Below are 17,735 nucleotides of genomic sequence, written 5' to 3'. Positions count from 1 at the left end.
CTTGCACCCATTTTCCTGTTGAGGGAAACATATACATTGGCTCCCCTGCCATGAGCGGTCACCACCCGCTGTGCACTGCTTGGCATTCTTTAGGATCAAGTGACATGGGCCCAGCTGTATGTGGGGAGCGATGTTGGAAAATTCCTTTGATGTTGCGCCTTGTGACACTCAATGACTGAATCCAAGCTTTTGCTATTTGACCAAATGCCAATGTGCTAGTTTCTGAATATCTATGATCTTACAGATAGCTGGATGGAAAAATAAGAACAAACCACCAGAGAAAAATATTTCAAAACTATTTTGCAGGGCTAATTAAGGTAAAGCTTTGATGAATTGGAAAGTTAGTTGAGCCGAGTGTTCTAGTTAATTAGGAGCTAAGGTATAATACTTAAAAAAAATTCATTTACTATGTACAGAGTGCCATCTATGTATAAGGTATTACGAATGCAAAGAGGGGCAAAAGTTCATACAGTGCTTTTATCCAAAGCATCTTCTGGTTTTCTTCTACCCATTATTGTTGGAAATTTTGTCCTATTTCCTTCCAGTCCTTGTTAATGCTTATGTTTCCTTGGTACAAATGACTCTGTATGTGATCATACAGAATATGTATTTTGAATCCATTTTTATTCATTTAACACTGTAAGAATTTAAGTATCATCTAAGCATGTGATGATGTACTTAAACATTTCCTTATTTACTTAAAATCTAGGTTGCTTCCACTTATTTCCCATGATAAAAAGAAAATGCTATGAAGAAAAGCTTTACACACAAAGGTTTCCCCTTATTTATTTATTTAGTTTTTGTATTTCCAATGACAAATTCTCATATGTGGAATTATTGGATCAAAGAAGACAATTTTATCTGCTTAGTGTTATCGGTATGCATTGCAACTACTTTCCAAAGGAGTTATACCAATCTATGCTTGCTCTACCATTGTTTGACCATAAGTCAGTCTCTCCTTACTATCTCCATAATTATTGGGCTTTTGTTTATTAGGTTACCTATTTTGCCTTTATATCAGGCAAAATACTTTTGAATAAAAAACAAACTTAACACCCATTATTTATTTAATTCATACAATAACCTTGTAAATTCAACAGTCTACAGATGAATAGATGCTGGGAAAGATTAAATGACTTGCCCAAGTCGGTACAATATTAACAGAGCTGGAATTTGATCTTGCCTATTTTGAGTCCAGACCTGTTGTGTGCTTCATTCTATCACAGCTGCCCCTTAAATAACCAGATGGGTCTGGGCTAATGAGGCCTCCAAGAGTAGCTTGGAGGGGCTCCGTGGTTGGTATGTACAATGATGGAATTGATTAGCGGGATAGTCCAAATGGCTTTGTTCCCTTAAAAAACCAAACATTACCTAGAACGGAGTGAATTTTTGATTAATTTCCACGTGCTGTTTCACCCTCCCACATGCACATTAAAGCAATTAAACAAGAAGAAGAATGTCTTTCAATAGTGCCCAAGTGTTGGAGTATTTTAACTAAACTCAGAGATACATGAGTAACGCCAGTGGAAGTTGTTCTTGCATATCTGAGGCAGAATGCGGCCTTTTGACGTGAGCCTATTAAACACAAGGAAACTCATAGTTAAAATTCCACTCTTAGCTCTCCAGCCAAGATAGGAATGGCCCTGGCCACAAAACATGAAGGACAAGGTTGCCACAAGGCCCAGTCATCTGTTGGCATTATAGAGCAGGGCAGGCAAACCACAGTAAATCAAGGTCTCAGCTTCATTCTTCAAAAAGCCGACTGGATGAAAATATGTGCTTCATTCTTCAAGGTGAGAAGTCTGGTTTTGCTGGAGCATGGTGTGTGGAGAAAATGAAAGACACCCCCCGGTAGGAGGGAGTTTGGAGGCCCCAGGTATCCATTTGGAAGGTCATCTTGGAAAATAATTTGGGACCATGTGGGCTTCTTATTCTTTGTAGGAGTGAAAAGAAGGCAAATCCAGTTTGGAGGGTACCGTCATGTAAAATGGCAGCATCTGCCAGCTCTGGCTCCACCGAGTGTGGCTCGGGCCAGAGTGTTTGTGCTTCCATTCAGCTGGAGGCTCTTGGGGTTTAGAAGGTCCCCTGTGAGCTGAGCAGGAGGCTGAATAGTAGAGTTTAGCAAAACTCAGGAATGAGCTCACCTCACTTAGATTACAAAATCCCATTAATCTCTACTCAGACCACCACTGAATGGACTTAAAAAACAAAACTACAACAAATCACCAGTATCTAAGACACAAAGCTACAGCTCTGAATGTGGGGAGCAGAAAGAATGTCTTGTTAACATCACCTTACTTCTTTTGGATAATTGTAAAGAAGAATGGCTTCTTCAAGCATTCAGATAATCTCCTCTAGAGGCTTCTACAGGGAGATGAAACTGCTCTGGTGCATCCTTCAGTGCTGAGCAGCCGATTTAAATTCACCCTGCCTTTAAGGAGAAAAGCTGGAAACAGCAGGATGCCTTTGTAGGAATGCAGAGAAATGAACAGCTCTCTGGGTCCCTTGTTCTGTAACCACATTTTAATTTTAATCACTGAGGCATCCTGTAAAAACAGTAACAAAAAACAGCTGGGAAGTGGCATTGATTTCAAAATCACATAATGACATCTCCACTCCATCAATGTATTTTCATAGCCTTTTTCCTGAAAGGCATACATATGGTCCAGAGCTCTGCCTGGAGCTGGGTTCTTGTTTTGCTGGTGGCACTTGAGAGAAGGCATGCTGAGTTGAGTGCCAGGGGCATTTTCCCGTAGTCTAGTCTAAACGGCTATTCTCTCTGACGTGACGAGGATGTTTTCTGTCACCTCCAAACATTGCAACTGTGATAGCATTATTTCCAAGGCTCGTAGCCTCTGTGACAGTCAGGAATGCAGGAAGATGGACCGTTCTCGCATGGTCCTGGCCAGGAGGTGGAACTGGGGAGGAGCTACTCTCATTCTGCCCTCTGTTGTTTTTGGAAGGCTTTCCTCCGGGTTTTACTACTGGGTGGTCCCTTGGGCCTCCCACTACATTCCAAATATTTCCAAACTGTCTGAGAGGTGGCAGTTCTACCCCAGGAGCGGAGGACTCCCCTGCCTCGGGCGGGAGGCTGGGTGGCGCTGGCTGTCCCTCGGGCACAGCATTCCTCTGTGCTTTCCCCCTTCGCTGGCTTTGAAGTCAGTTTGAGCAAGATAGAACTGTGAACCTCAAGTTCTAAGATTCCAGATACAGTGGATTTTTCTTTTGCAGCCCCTTATGCTTGAACGCTCAGTGGTCTCCAACTTTTTGGATGCCTCACCAGAATCAGTAAAAGATGTTAAGCAGATACTCCCAATACTGTTATTTGTTTATAGATACACATGTACTATTGAACTAATACGTTATTAATTAAAAACAAACAAAGAGAATGCTTTTTAAGGTGAGACAATATTAAGTTCTTTGTTTTCTGGATGGCAAAAAAAAGCCCTTCTTGCTTTCACTAGCTATTAACATTGTATGCTCATTTTATATTTATACGCTTCACTCGAAAAGCTTGCATTACCACTTTGTGATTTGATTCAAAAGTCTGATTCTAAGCACAGTTTATTTTGGTACCTGATTAGTGACTACTGTGTCTAAAAGCAATGCTACAAAGATATGCAAGAAGCACATTGTTGTCTGTAATGACTCCATCTTGACATGTTTCTGGCCACATCCACTAACCAGGCAAAGATTCTGATGAAAGTTTATTAATAAGTTTCCATCTTTTTTGTCATCAATCAATTGCTCTTATAATCTAATGAAAAAGTGCTTCCAATTGGCCAAACCCAGAGAAAGTCAGAAGGCAAGGAAGCCTCACTGAAGCACCATTTTTGCAGATAGCAGATAGATAGATAGAGATATGCTCAAAGCTCTCTGAAATTATACATTTGAAAGGTTTTTAAATAATTTCTTTAACTCCTACTTCCAAGTTTTTACAATGTGTATTTATCGGAATTTTTAACAGAGAAAACATTGTTTTCAGAAGCGATTTACACAATGGTGGAAACAATTCTAAATATCCATTTCCAGAGTGTTCTCTCCATAGCATGAATTTCTTTTTCAGGACAGTCACTTTCTCACTCCCTGGTACAACGATGTCAGCATTTCCTGGGCTAGACCGATGTGGCGTCTTTATTTACGAAGAGCTCACCACTAGGTTGCATATTCTAAGAGCTTCTTGTCGCCGTTGGAAATTTCAGAAAATGTTTTTCACGTGGTAAGATGGCAGAAGGGTTCATCTCACCTGATGAACCGTTCTGGTCTGGGTCTGCTGGGTAGGATTACATTTTAGGAACAACCCAGACAAATTGCTGGAAACAGGTGGATGAGTCTATGTTCTGGCAAGTAACCGCTGATGCACACAAATGGGGTAATTGAAGAGGGTTTGATAAAGACAGCATATTATATTATATTATATTATATCATATCATAATAAAAGCAAAGGGAAACCAGCCACGATAGAGCAGCAACAGCAGGGAGCCCTTTCTTCCTTCCCCTAAGCCTGGAGTCCCGGGAGGGAGCGGTGACACAAGCCATGGAGAGAACTGTGGCTCTAGGACAGGGAGCAGGGTCTGCACCTGTGACTTTGGTAGAAGGCCCTAACAAAGTACCATGATTGGGCAGCTTAAAGAACGGAAATTTATTTTCTCACAATTCTAGAGGCTAGAAGTCCAAGATCAAGGTGTTGGCAGTGTTGGCTTCTTCTGAGGTGTCTCTTCTTGGTTTATAGATGGCTGTCTTCTCCCTGTGTCTTCACATGGTCTTCCCTTTGTGCGTGTATCTGTGTCCAAATCTCTTCTTATAGAGACATCAGTCATATCTGATTAGGGCCCATCCTAATGACCTCATTTTAACTTAATTCCCTCTCTAAAGGCCCTATTTCTAAATACAGTTACATGCTGAGGTCCTGGGGATCAGACCTTCACATATGGATTTAGGGGAGACACGATTCAACCTGTGATGGGGACACTGCCAATCTGTGGGCCACAGGGAGGAAGCCTGGGCAATAAACCTTGATTAATCAACCCTCCAGCCCACTGGTTGCAGGTACCTCACATTGGCCAACCCCAGATGGAAGCCAGAGGCAAGGGAGCCAGCTTGATGCCATCCTGAAGGTCAGTCTCCTGAGACACAGAGAGTTAAAAAAGAGTAATCTGGAGGAGCAAACAGAGAACACCCGGCTCGCAGCGCTGAACTTAGAAAACAGAGATTTCGTTGACCTATAGTGTTATAAATAATTTAACATAGAAAGAAGGAAAGAAGCCAGATAAACCAGGGTGTTTGGCCTTGTGGATTGCAAAAGAGATGCTAGTTTCACAGAAATGCTGTTATGAGCCTTGGGTTTGTGGAAACAGTTTGAAAATCTTACACAGCACTAGTCCTTGCAAAAATTAGAAAAAGACATCCCTGTGGGCAGACAAATTGGAGAAAGGAGGCTTCAGCTGGACTGAGCGGTCCTTTTATGAGCTCACCATTCGCCGTCCTCAGCGAAGCACCCTCTGCAGGACCCTGGGGAGCCACCCTTATCACGGACCCAGATTCAGAGTCGACAAGCCACCAGCCCTTCGTTCCAGCCCCTCACCATGAAGAAATGGAAGGACAGATTTTGATGTCGTGTCTGCTATACCCTGCGAACTGGTTTCCCTCTAGTTCACATGGGAAGAATCATTAAGCTACAGAAGAATTTATCACTGCCTCTTTTATTAAATCAATCAATCCCCCTTTGCTGGCATTTTCTGGCTGACTTGAACTTAAATAACAATTTGGTGGATCTTCCACCTAAAGGGAGCCATTAATGTCATTTAGATAATCGTTCCTTGTTAGCACTCTGGTAACCCCATTTTAAGAGTTTGGGATTACTGACAAACATGAGATTTGCATATAAGCACCGGATTTTATTTATCTATCAGCCAGAATGCGGCTTACGGCGAGAAAGCTGTGCTCTACACAACTCCGGGGGCGCCATTCGCATAGTCATTGTAGATTTGTATGGTCATTTTGACCATTTTCTGGCAGGTGCAGTACGGAGTTCTAGGAACAGTGTACCTCCTGTGTCCCCAGTTGTTACAAAGCTGCTGGTTGGGTAAGTGACCAACTTAGGTTAGGTAGGTGTGTGTGAGGAACTCTGCTGGGCACCGGAGTGGTCTGGGGAAAGGGAAGGACCCAGTGAAGACTAAAACATGGTCCCAACCTCTCCATACAGTGAAGAGAAGGACACCTGGGTACCCCTTCAGCCTCAGCTTCAGAATAATGCCCGGAGGAACCACCTCCACCTGCCCCACCCTCTCAGTGATCGCTGAGTGCTACCGGTGATTGAGAAGTGAAAGGTCTGGAAGGAGAACATTCCACACCCCACTCAGGTGGTGGCAACATGAGTCTGCTGTTGGGCTGGAAGGGCTGAGACTGGGAGAGACTCATGAGAGCCACTGCTGGGCCACGAGTGTAGGAGCATTCCTGAGGCTGAGGGGTGGGATCCAGTGGGAAGTAGGGCGGAGGGTGAGGGGGGCTGGCCCAGGAGCAACCTGGTCTGATCCACAGCTGCTTTGGGTGTCCATGGACACCGCGGAAACAACATCCGCAGTGCCAGAGCACCATGACAATGAATGGCATCCTTGCTTAGTCAAGCCCCGTTCCTTCTTTTCCAGAGAAAGGAGGGGAGCTCTTTTTCAGCATTTACAGCGGGAGGCCAACACAGCTGTACGTGGGATTGTACACTGGTTACACCTTGACCCTGCACCTTCCCCTTCCCGTGAGGGCTAGACCCCTCCGCTGTGGTTCCTCACCCTCCCTGCTGATCTTTGTCAATACTCACCTCTCACCCACTGGACCCTTGCTACTAGTTTTTGTTTTTGTTTTTGTTTTGTTTTGTTTTAAATCGCAAGTAGAGGTATTCTTTGCACGAAAGACAGTTATTTCATCTAATCTTAGGGTCTGTGATGACCACTTTGAGAACATTTTGGCATTATCCTGTAAAGCTGAAGCTAGGCATACCCCATGACCCAGCAACTCCGCCCCTGGGCATATACCCTGCAGAAATACAGGCACAGATGCGCCGAGCATTTTCATCATAGCATGTTCAGAACAGTCAAGAGCTCCCACGTCTATCAAAAATAAAATAGACACACTTTGGTATATTTATACAATGAAATACTATGCAATGATAAAAATAAATTACAGCTAAGCAAAAATGCACGATTAAATCTTCAAGATACAATATTGAGCAAAAGATGCCAGACACAACGAAATATTGAAAGCACGATTCCACTTATATAAAGTTCAAATATGGACGAAACTAAGCTCTAGGTTTTAGGGAAGCATATTTAGGTGATACAATCATAAAGAAAAGCAAGGAGGTGAATCACATCAAGTCTGTGGAGTGTTACCTACTGAGCTGAAGGAGGAGTTGATGACTGTCGAGAGGCACAGCTGTCGGGGCATCTAGGGAGGGGGCCGTGTTCTATTTCTCAACTCGGGTGGAGGTCCAGGTACTCATTTTGCTACAAGACTTTGAGCTGTACATCTATGGTGTATGCACTTTTCTAAGCTTATTTCACAACTGAAAAAAAGTTCAAAAGAAAGCAGTTATTTATTGCCTAATTATTCTCAAGGAGTTTAAGTACTGAGTTGACTCTCAAAGGATAAATAGAAGTTATCCAGGTGGAGGAGACCATCCTAGGAGCGAGACAAGAAGGGGCAAAGGTGCAGATTACAGAACGCTTCTGAGATTTTAAGGTTCGAGATGGGGTGTGGCTGGAGGTGAGGTCCCAAAGCCAGTGGAAATGAGGTCCTGGGGGATCCAGGCATTTTAGACTTGGGCTGTGGAAGAACTTCAAGCAGGGGAATGAAATTTCAAGAAGAGGAGGCCTGTCAACAGTGACAAATGCAGCCAAGAGTTCATTCAGATCAGGATTGAGAGGTCTCTGACTTGGGAATCGGAGGTGCCTGTCCAGCCGGGATGGGAATGGCGCAGTGGAGAGCTGGCAGCAGAGCCCAGATCGCAGTAGGATGAGGTGGGACTGGAGGCAGGGGAGTGGAGACATCACCCTGGCCGCTGCTGCAGGGAGGCCCACTTGGAGGAAAAGAGACATGAGACGGTTTAGATCGGTGAATTCACTCTTTCTCCATGACCACAATAGGTTGTAGCTCTTTCTATTCTCAAAAACTCAAAGGCATTTATTTCAGAGACTTCAGAATTAACTCACGGGTAATGAGATGGTTCAACTTGGTAAGAAAGTAACCCCGCGCTTTGTGACGCTGGACTAGATTCGCTTGCGAGGCGCTGGAAAAATATCTGGGGAGATCAGGGGGCTGCTGCATTGGAGTTTCTGCAAAATGTGGGATTTGGGGCCTCGGAGATGGCAACTCAGTGCAGGCATCTTAGAAACATCTCTGTTTCTTTAACTTAATACACACCAAATTCGGTGTCTGAGAGCTTGTGAGAGACCAGCGTGTTTACCAGGCCCTTGGGGGACAGCTTTTCGAGGGTGATGTCAATCAACGGAGTTCCTTTTATCTTCTTTTTCTCTTCCACTCAAACTGTCTAATATTTGTTTTCCTACCTAGGTCCCTTTCTAAGTTGCTCTTTCCTTCTTCCCTTCTTTCTCTTCTTTCTGCCATCCTTCCATGTCTCTTTTTATGTCTCCTTTTTGGGTTTTCCACTTCCACACATTCCTGTTCTTCAACTTTCTGTTTCAAAACTTTGACCGCATTCCATCTGACAGTGGGAGGAAAGCAGACTTCATGGGGCAAATGTACGGCATCACAAAAGGCCCCCTTCCTCTGGAGAGCACTCACCCTCTTACGGCAGAATGACCCCTGTCCCCTGACATACGGTTCCATCTCCCTCTGGGCAGGGTAGGAGGAGAACTAACCTCCTCGCCACCCCAGACTCCCACGCAGCGTGAGGTGTGAGAGCCTGAGCAGGAGAGTAAGGCTGAGGTGTCTGTCCTGCTGAGACGGTGTCAGAGATGGGAGGTTGGTCACAGACAGGGGATCTGATCGAATGAGTACAAGATCAAGGATGTCGGGAGCCAGGTTCCTTGGTGTCAGCAAAGAGAATTACAAGTAAGGGAAAATGAATGCTGTCGTGTTGGAAAGGACTTGGAGGTATGGATGCAGATGTATGTTTTTCAATATGTATAGATCATGGAGAAAATACAGATATAAGTGTGTGTGTTGCACGCCTATACCCACACACACACTCCTTATCCCTATTTACTGACGGGGCTGGAGAACAGTGACAGGTCAGTAGCAATGAGTATATCTAGTGCCCAAACCTTACCTTCTAAACACCGTTCTCTGCTAAAAGGAACCAGGACTCTTTGGAGAAATGGCTGAATCTAGGACCGGACCAGGGCAAGTACAAGGCCAGCTTGGCACGTCTGGTAGGGCCAGCAAGCAAGGAGTTTCTTGAAGAATAATGGGGACACATCTTTAAAAACAAGGAAGGTGGCTTGCAGGAGTTCCCACTGGCCAAGTTAGAGACAATTTGAGCATCAAAACAAATAACGATTACGGATTCGCATCCATTGAACAAAAAGGACACCCTGAGTCCATACTCATAGAAATAAGTAAATGAATAAATTGGAGTTTGAGGAAGTTCAGCACGTTTTCATGGTTCCAAAACATCTCCCCACAAACTACTTATTAACTGCAAAGTGGGAAAGAGTAACTTTACAGGGGAGACGCCTGGCAGACACCACCTTAATTAAGTGATCAAAGGGAACATCATTGATAATGAGACAAATTGAAATCACGCACCTCCCGACGGGACGCAGCGAGAACACAGCTCTACTTTGGTGATATTCCCGCAAAAGGTGCAGAACCACACAGAAACATCAAACAAACCAGTCTGAGGACACTCTGCAAAGTAACTGGCCTGGAATCTTCAATTGTGTCCAAATCACAAAAGTCAGCTAAAGACCGAGGAGATATTTTAGACTGAAGGAGACCAAAGGAACACGATGACTAAAGGCACTGTGTGATTTTAGAACTGGATCTTTTTACTCCAAAGGCATTACTGGAATAATTAGTGATGTTTCAGCGTGACTTTCCTTATTTTGATGGTTGTACTGTGGTCATATGGGAGAATGTCCTTGTTTGTAGAGGGTCATGGAGCTTTGGGTTGATAATTTGCTCTCAAATATATCAAGATAAAAGGTTTTTTTTTCTTTTTTGTACTGTACTTACAATTTTCGTGTTTCAAAATTTTTTTAAAAATTAAGAAATAAATTCAAAGGCACAACCACTTCGGGGGAAAAGAGGAAGATGTTATAAAGTAAACACAAGCTTCCCATTGAGAAAACATGAGAAATTTTGTGTTCACAGTGGGCCACACAGAGCTGTGCTTCGACATCCCTGGAGTTCCCTATGCTTTCTCCTCACCTCTCAAGGGTCCTTTGATGAAAAAATAGAGAAGCATTATTAATTTTGAGAGTCTTTGGAAAGCTGCAGTCTTAGGTAATGGGAAGTGCCATGATCCTGCTTCCCAACTCACAGGCCTTGCCACAGAGCAGCAAGTGCCTGACCAAACGAGCCAGCCCAGCCACTTGTCCCCGAGCTGCTGCTTCCAGTGGTATGGAAGAAACACGACAGGGCCTTTGGCATCACTGGGAGTGCTCAGTAAGCCGCAGGATGACTTGGGCCTGGCACCTCTTTTTCCTTTGAGGATCTGAACGTGGACTTGAAAGGAGCACCTGGAATGTTTGTGCTGTTGCAAAACAGACTTTTGTCCTTCAGAAGTAGAGCAATGGGCTTGGTGAGAGGGATGAAGTATACCGCCTAAGAACATTTGAGAAGAGGCTTAACTGAAAACGTCCCTTACGGCTCTATAGCATTCCAGAGTAACTTTCACGGAGTGGTGCTTTGGGATGCTGTCCTTGACTTTCATTCAGAGGCCCTACCTGAAACCACCTTGGGAAAGTGCGATTGTATTGGCACAGAAAGGTGGCGGAAGACACTGTCCAGTGCTGCCTGCAGGAGCTCCTATCGAAATCTAGTAAATACTATCTTTTCCCAGAGGATCTGGTAGTCTTTGCTCCCTTTGAAAATAAAAGCTATAGACATATGTACTTTTCTCCCTTTTCACCTTGGCTGCCAGGAAACTCAAAATCATTGAGGTTCAACTATAGGGATGATGGAGGCCTTTTGGCTTGCAGAGCTACTTTCTGTGCTCTCTTTATCTCTTTTCACTGTTAACTTCTCAAGCCCTGATTTTTACATTTATTTTACTGTGTTTCTGGTAAGTTGCTTCAAACCTTTGTAAAAATAAAGGTTTGTAAAACAGAGACAGACGAATCGCTGGGAGAGTGAAAGCTGAGGGAAATAATATACGTATTATTCCTGCACATGTCAAAGCAATGTGTAACAAAGTGGATATGAAGAGATTGCTGGCTAGACTTCTGTGAAGAAAGTAATAAACATGAGTTCTCAAGACTATAGTGGAGGTTGCGGGGGAGGCGGTCAGAAAACTACACAGGTGTTTGCAAATCCACAATCTGGTGTGTGCAGAACATCTGATCGAGGTAGGTTAAAGAAGATGACATTATTAAGAAAAAGTATCCTACACCCTGATTGTTTACAACAAAACAAAACAAAACAAGATGACACTTTCTTGTTACACATCCCAATATTTTCAGAGCAGGAGTGATGAAAGAAGTCAACTCTTTGGACATCTGCTCCAAGTTCCACTCTGGCAAGGGCAGAGCTGCCAAAGACTTCATTTGTCTGCCCGACAATTTCATCTGTCAGGAGGCAGAGGAACTAGTGAGGAAATGGCTGCTTTGGAGTAAATTCTGATCAGTAAGAAAGGAACTAAGTGGTTGGTAATGTGAAACTGACAAGAACCTCAGGAGAGAGCGTTTATGCTGCCTGGGCCCCTCACAGCGCTCCCAAAGTTCTTTATTTAGATCACACTTTTGTTACTTCTTGAACTATTGTCATTTATACACCGTCTCCTCACAAGAATGTTCCTTGAGGACTGGGACCACATCATGTCCTCTTTGTGTCTTCTGATGTCTGGTGCAGTATCTTTTAAATGGAAAAAACAAATTAGTTGAATGTGCTGAATTGGAATATAATGAACATAGCAACTTGCATAATTTTAGGATGATCTGACAACATTCTTTTAAAACTTTTTTTTTCCTGATTATAAAATGTTTTCATTGTAGACAACTAGAAAAATTTGGAAAAGTATAAATGAGAAAACACAAACTTTCCATAACCCTTTCACCCACAGCTAAGCACTTTGAAGTACCTCCTCCTCATTTTTATACTTAAATACTGCTTCATAATTATGAGCATACTATATCTACAGTTCTGTGTCTGAGAGTTTCTGTTCACCTTAAATCCTGAGTATTTTTCATGCTGTGAAAATGTCTTCATTTAAAAATGGCTACGTAATATTCCATTGCATGTCTATTATAATTAATCATTGTGACAAAAAAAAAGAGAAAGAAACAGGGATTTTAATTGGCTACAAGCTTTAAGAACTGGGAAGTCAAGAAGGAGACCATTTCACCTGCAGCAGACGGATGGGGTTGAGCCGGGGAGACAGGTGAAGCCCCAGGCTATTCCTGGGGTTCTGGGTTTTATTTTGAGTCACCTGTGGTGCATCTGGAGGGTGACCTGATGGTGAGCCAGAGCTGAAGAGTAACAGTTAAAGCCACAAGGAATGTTCAGCCCAGAGAAGATTTGTGGAGCCAGGAGTTCTCCACATTTGAGAAATGACTGACTTGTCTCATTTTTTTAAAAGTTTTTTGAATAAATGGCTGTACATTAAAATAGAATTTTGGGGTATACAGCTCTATGAATTTTAGCTCATATGTAGATTTGTGTAACCACCACCATCAGGATATTAAACAGTTTCATCATCCCCCCCAAACCCCTGTGCTAGCCCTTTATGGTCACATCCTCCTCTCCCCTTTAACTCCTGGCAATCACTGATGTGTCGTCTGTCACTATGCTTTTGTCTTTTCAGGAATGGGAATGACGGACTTATTCTGTGGCATCTCAGTTGGCAGAACTAAGGCTGACAGGTAGAAATTACAAAGACGCAAATTTGACTCCATAAGCAAGTTTGAGAGCAGTTCCAAAAAGATACAGGATGCCAAGAGAGGTGGGAAGTGCCCAGTCACTGGAGGTATTCAAGGAGAGGAAGTGGTTTCAGGGATACTAGAGGGTAGGAGATACCTGTAGTCTCGTTTATGATCCGTATTTGGTGTCAATGAGCAGTGGAATAACCTAGATCAAATCTCAGTCACACACACACACACACACACAAAAGGAATAATAGCATTAAAGTTTGTATTTAATCCAAAGCCACCTGTTTTCAATTCTGAGCAGCCCAGAGACCTGCCAGCACTTTCTTGCGCCTGCAGTCATGAGGTCTGGCAAGGCTTTTGACTTCCTTCCCTGCCCCCAACCCCTTCCTTGAGCCTTAAAAGTCACATGTAAGTTACTCCCCGTCTGAGCAACAACGCTCTCAGGAGGGAGCTGACAGCATCGGGCAACGTTCTTACTACTGACCCGCAGTTCGAGTACCCTGTTATCCCCAGAGGTGTGTGCCTGGGGATCCTCGATTTCCACCGGGAGCACCCCCTGCGAGGCCCGGGTCGCCTGCCTTCAAGCTCACAGCTGCAGGTGAAGGACGGCAAAAATCCTCCCTCTAGTGGCTCAAGTGAGAACACTCCCGGGCCCTGAAAAGACCCAGAGCGTCAAGACAGGACGTCCAAAGACAGGAGACACTCCTCCGGAGCCATCCCACAGGGCTGAAATTCCATCGCCTGGCCGAGGTCATCCACAGGAAGGATGGGCGCATGGCACCGCCTCCCCAGCCGTACCAAGGACGCTGCGCTGGGCCCCGTGAGCATTGCCCCGCAGCCCTGCTCCCCAGCGCCACCTGCCGGGGCTGCCTGCGGCCACCCCTCCCCCGCTCCCCGCCACTACCGAGGGGCGCTTATCTCATCACATTGCTATTGCAGGGGAAGAAGCTGCCCGGTTTTTCTTTAACCCTGGGCTGAGTTTTCCTCCCTACCTACTTGCCATCTTCTGAAGATTTTCATGCAAGGGCGGGGGGTGGTGAAGGAAGGTGGTGGTGACAGGTCTGTGACCTTTCTCCCAAGGCAGCTGCATCTTTGCCTCTTTGGCTATTCTGGTGGAATGAGACTATCGTTGTCAGATCTGCACATTTTTGAGCCCCTACTCAGGCTGGGAGGCACTACCTTCCTCTTAGTGAATTTTTAACCAGCATCTGTGAAATTTGAGAGGAGGCGGAATTCATGCTCCAGCGGATGTACCTCGCGCCACTGCTCTTGAAGGGCATGGATGGTGGGGAGAAAACGGGGCTCCTGTCCACCCACTGCTCTCCCTCATCCCAGTGCATAGAGAGAGAGAAATATGCACGCCCGGGAGTCGCTGCCAGCTTCCTCCCTCTTTTCCAGGCAAGAATTCCTCCCCGATCCTTGGACCCAGGCCATCTCAGACAAAGGGGGAGTCCTGACCCCTGACCATGACCCGAGGAGCCACAACATTTTAGCACGGTGGGGGTTGATCCCCAAAGGTGCCACAGGTCCTCTTTCTATGTGTGAGCGACAGCTCTTTTTTATCCATCAGCATTCTGGCTTGCTTAGCCCTGTTGCACAGACAGAAAAGGTGCTCTGAAAAAGTGTTTATCAGTTTGTGTGTGAACGACAGCCCCCGGATGTCCCAGGACTCCAATGACATAAGCCGTCTTAAAATAAGAGAACAAAAATAAGGTTAACAAAACCTAAGGTGCCCAGCAGTATTTCTTTCCTGCCTCTGGTCAGTGGTCCTATGAAGGAGCATGGGGACAGTGTGAGGCTGGGACAGAACACGAGGCCACATAGCTTACATTCTTGGCAGCCTGCGTGTGTCTCAGTGAGACTACACTTTGCTCCTGCCCCGACATCTTTCTCTCTGAGGCACTGGTTATCATTAGAGGACCGGGTTCCCTTTTCTCAAAGAGCCAGTGAGTAGTGGGGCTTTCTCGGCTCTGGCAAGGTAAATGCTCTAAACCCCATGTATCTAATTCACATATCCCATCGTCCACACTGCGGAAGAGGCATACAGAAATGGAGGCTATGGATATTTTTCTCCCGCACTCCTTTCATCAGGACAGAGCCACTGGGCAGCAGAAAAAGAAACTTTTACAACTACACTGAAACATTTCATTTACCTTGGGTAAGAGTCAATTTCTTGTACTAAGAGCCTCCCATAAAGCATGTCAGTGTGGGAAAGACAGCTGTAGTCTCTGCCCCATGAATGCTGCACCACCAGAGCCTCCTACTGGGAACAGCCAAACAAGGTCACTAAAGGAGGCCAGAGGCATCAAGGCAGGGATAAGATCACCTTGAAATCCTTACCCGTGAGCTTGTTTACCAGAGATGGGGATGCTGTTTTTATTCTGTCCTCCTTGCTGGGCAATGACATTGCCACAGTCAAAAGGTAGCAGTAAGGAAGGAGGAAGGAGAGGGGCCTGGCTCGTTGGTGTTTAAGAACAGACCAAAGGGGGACTTTGCTGAGAGGAAACATGGTGAGCTAATGCTTGTCCCTGTACATGAACTGAAATAACCAAAAACAACAGGGTGGGAAGGTTTTTTCCCAGTTCTTTTAAAGGAAATGTATTTCGAGTACATATTGAATCTGAAAATAATTTTCAACTCAGTTTCAAACCAATCCACTGAGCTGAAAGAAGAGATCAGAAATGAAATGAAATTCTGATATACATTTAATCTAATCTCAAAAAAATTGACAGGAAAAATAAAATTTCAGATGTTTTTTATTCAAAGGTTCTCAAAAGAAATAAAACAGAAAAAGCTAACAATCTGATCAAATGTACAGTTCAAAAATGTCTTTTTGGCGTTTAACAACAAGTCCTAGGAAAGAAAACTACAGAGTTATCTTGAACCGGACAAATAAGTTACCACTGGCAAGTTTGTGGCACTAGTAAAACAAAAATAAAAAATTAACTCTCTTGATCATATAGATATCTCTATGAAAATCTTTTTTTTTCAATCTGTACAAAAGGTCTTTCTTCATAAATTAATTTTTTTTATAATTTAATGGCTGTCTACTATGTGATGTTTAACTGATTTTTTTTCTTTTTTTATGTACAGAGGTTATGTTTCCCAAATCTTACCCAGACGAGTATGGCACTTAGTTCAGACATTTCTAGCAGCAGATTTCCCCTCCCCTCTAACTGAGTTATCAAATTTCTGTCTTAACTAATGCAAAAATATCAAGTAGTGAGAGACCCAGGTTTATAATGTACTAGGTACAAAGAGGGTGCTGCGTTCAGTCTGGACTTTCACAAAGCAGTAATATTCCAGGGAGCATAGAACCAATAATACCACAACTTTAAAAAAGGAAACAAAAACAAAAACAAAAACACACTTCTCTTATGACTATGTAATTTTCACTAGAATCTACACTTCTCAGAGCAGCAAGGACTTTTGAAACTATGAAATGTCACTGACATCTATAATCAAACACAAGCATAAATTTTAAGAACTAAAAAATACTCGAAAGAAATAACTGCTTAGGCCTAGCTCCTGAGCTAGGAAGGATTTGGTCTGTGGAAACAGGGAGGGCCAGCAACCTGTCCCAGCACAAAAGAAAGTAGACTCTGAGGTAGATAACTGATCACACACAGTTGACCAGACAAGTACACAGTTTTGGAAGACAACTTAATTTACCATTGCTTTTCAAACGTATGCAATTGTCTTAATAAAAGAGCTTTAATAACAGTGAATTATCTTATATGTACTAAAGTAGAAATAACTGTGTATTTATGAATCAGGAATTTCATAGTTTCAAAATTGGTTTTTCTTTACACTTAACACTTGTAGTGATGATGTAAAGTGTGGCACTGCTTGGATCCAAATCTTCCTTCATGCTTTTTTGTTTGTGTGTGTCCATACATCAATTAAAATTATAAAACCTAAATCCAAAGGTACAAAAAAGGCACATTCTCCTAACCGCAAACTGGTCCGGCAAAAATAAAGAGCACAGAAGATGTGATGCTGAGACAAGTTGGAGCTACTGGTTACTGGCTCTTCGGTCTTTGGTGAAGTTACCTTTAAAAGTGCCAAGTAATTTTTGTTTCTCAAATTTACGTGATAGAGAGAGCTAGTAGCCAATCGTTTTGCTTCTATTCATATCTCAGCTTATGTTTGAAGATAAATCCTTACTTTTAGCTTTTGCCATTTCATTGCAATAGCAACATTTGTGTTTTTTTTTTTTTCGGTTTGCCAGATCTCAGGCGTCATTCTCATTCTAAAGCACTATCGTTAGTATAAAGGAAGGACAGAACATTCGGTGACTCCCTCCCCTCCCCCCACCCCCTGCCCCTACGCTACCTACACTAAATCTAGAACATCAAGTTAGTTGTTTTTTTTTTCCTGAAAAAAAGGCAAAAAAGACTTTACATTGCATCATACAGCAGATATCCTAAATCAGTCAAACTATCAGAGGAAACTCTTGGCGTACAGCCTTACAAACAATTTACCCTATTAAAAGTTCCCCAGTCAGAAAATGTGTTTCACACAAAACAGTTTTCCCTTCTTGCATTTCACTACCTTACACATTATGTGAAAAATCATTAAAAACACCTACTACATATTTAAAAAAGCCAAAATTTCAGCAACTTTTATTGACTACCTTTTAAAAGCCCTATGCTGCTGTTTTACAAGGCATAATAGACCAGCCCATTTGGT

General features: G+C 43.5%; 1 long non-coding RNA gene across 1 annotated transcript; it reads left to right on the top strand.

The window, feature by feature from the left end:
* On the top strand, positions 1-15,989 carry LOC309630296. The gene is made up of 2 exons (XR_014245581.1): positions 1-4,219; positions 5,491-15,989. It is a non-coding gene; the product is annotated as an uncharacterized lncRNA (long non-coding RNA).
* Positions 15,990-17,735: the final 1,746 nt, after the last annotated feature.

The sequence above is a fragment of the Balaenoptera borealis genome, assembly GCF_965194805.1.
Source record: "Balaenoptera borealis genome assembly, chromosome: 6".
Taxonomy (NCBI): domain Eukaryota; kingdom Metazoa; phylum Chordata; class Mammalia; order Artiodactyla; family Balaenopteridae; genus Balaenoptera; species Balaenoptera borealis.
This window is presented reverse-complemented; position numbering and strand designations above follow the sequence as displayed.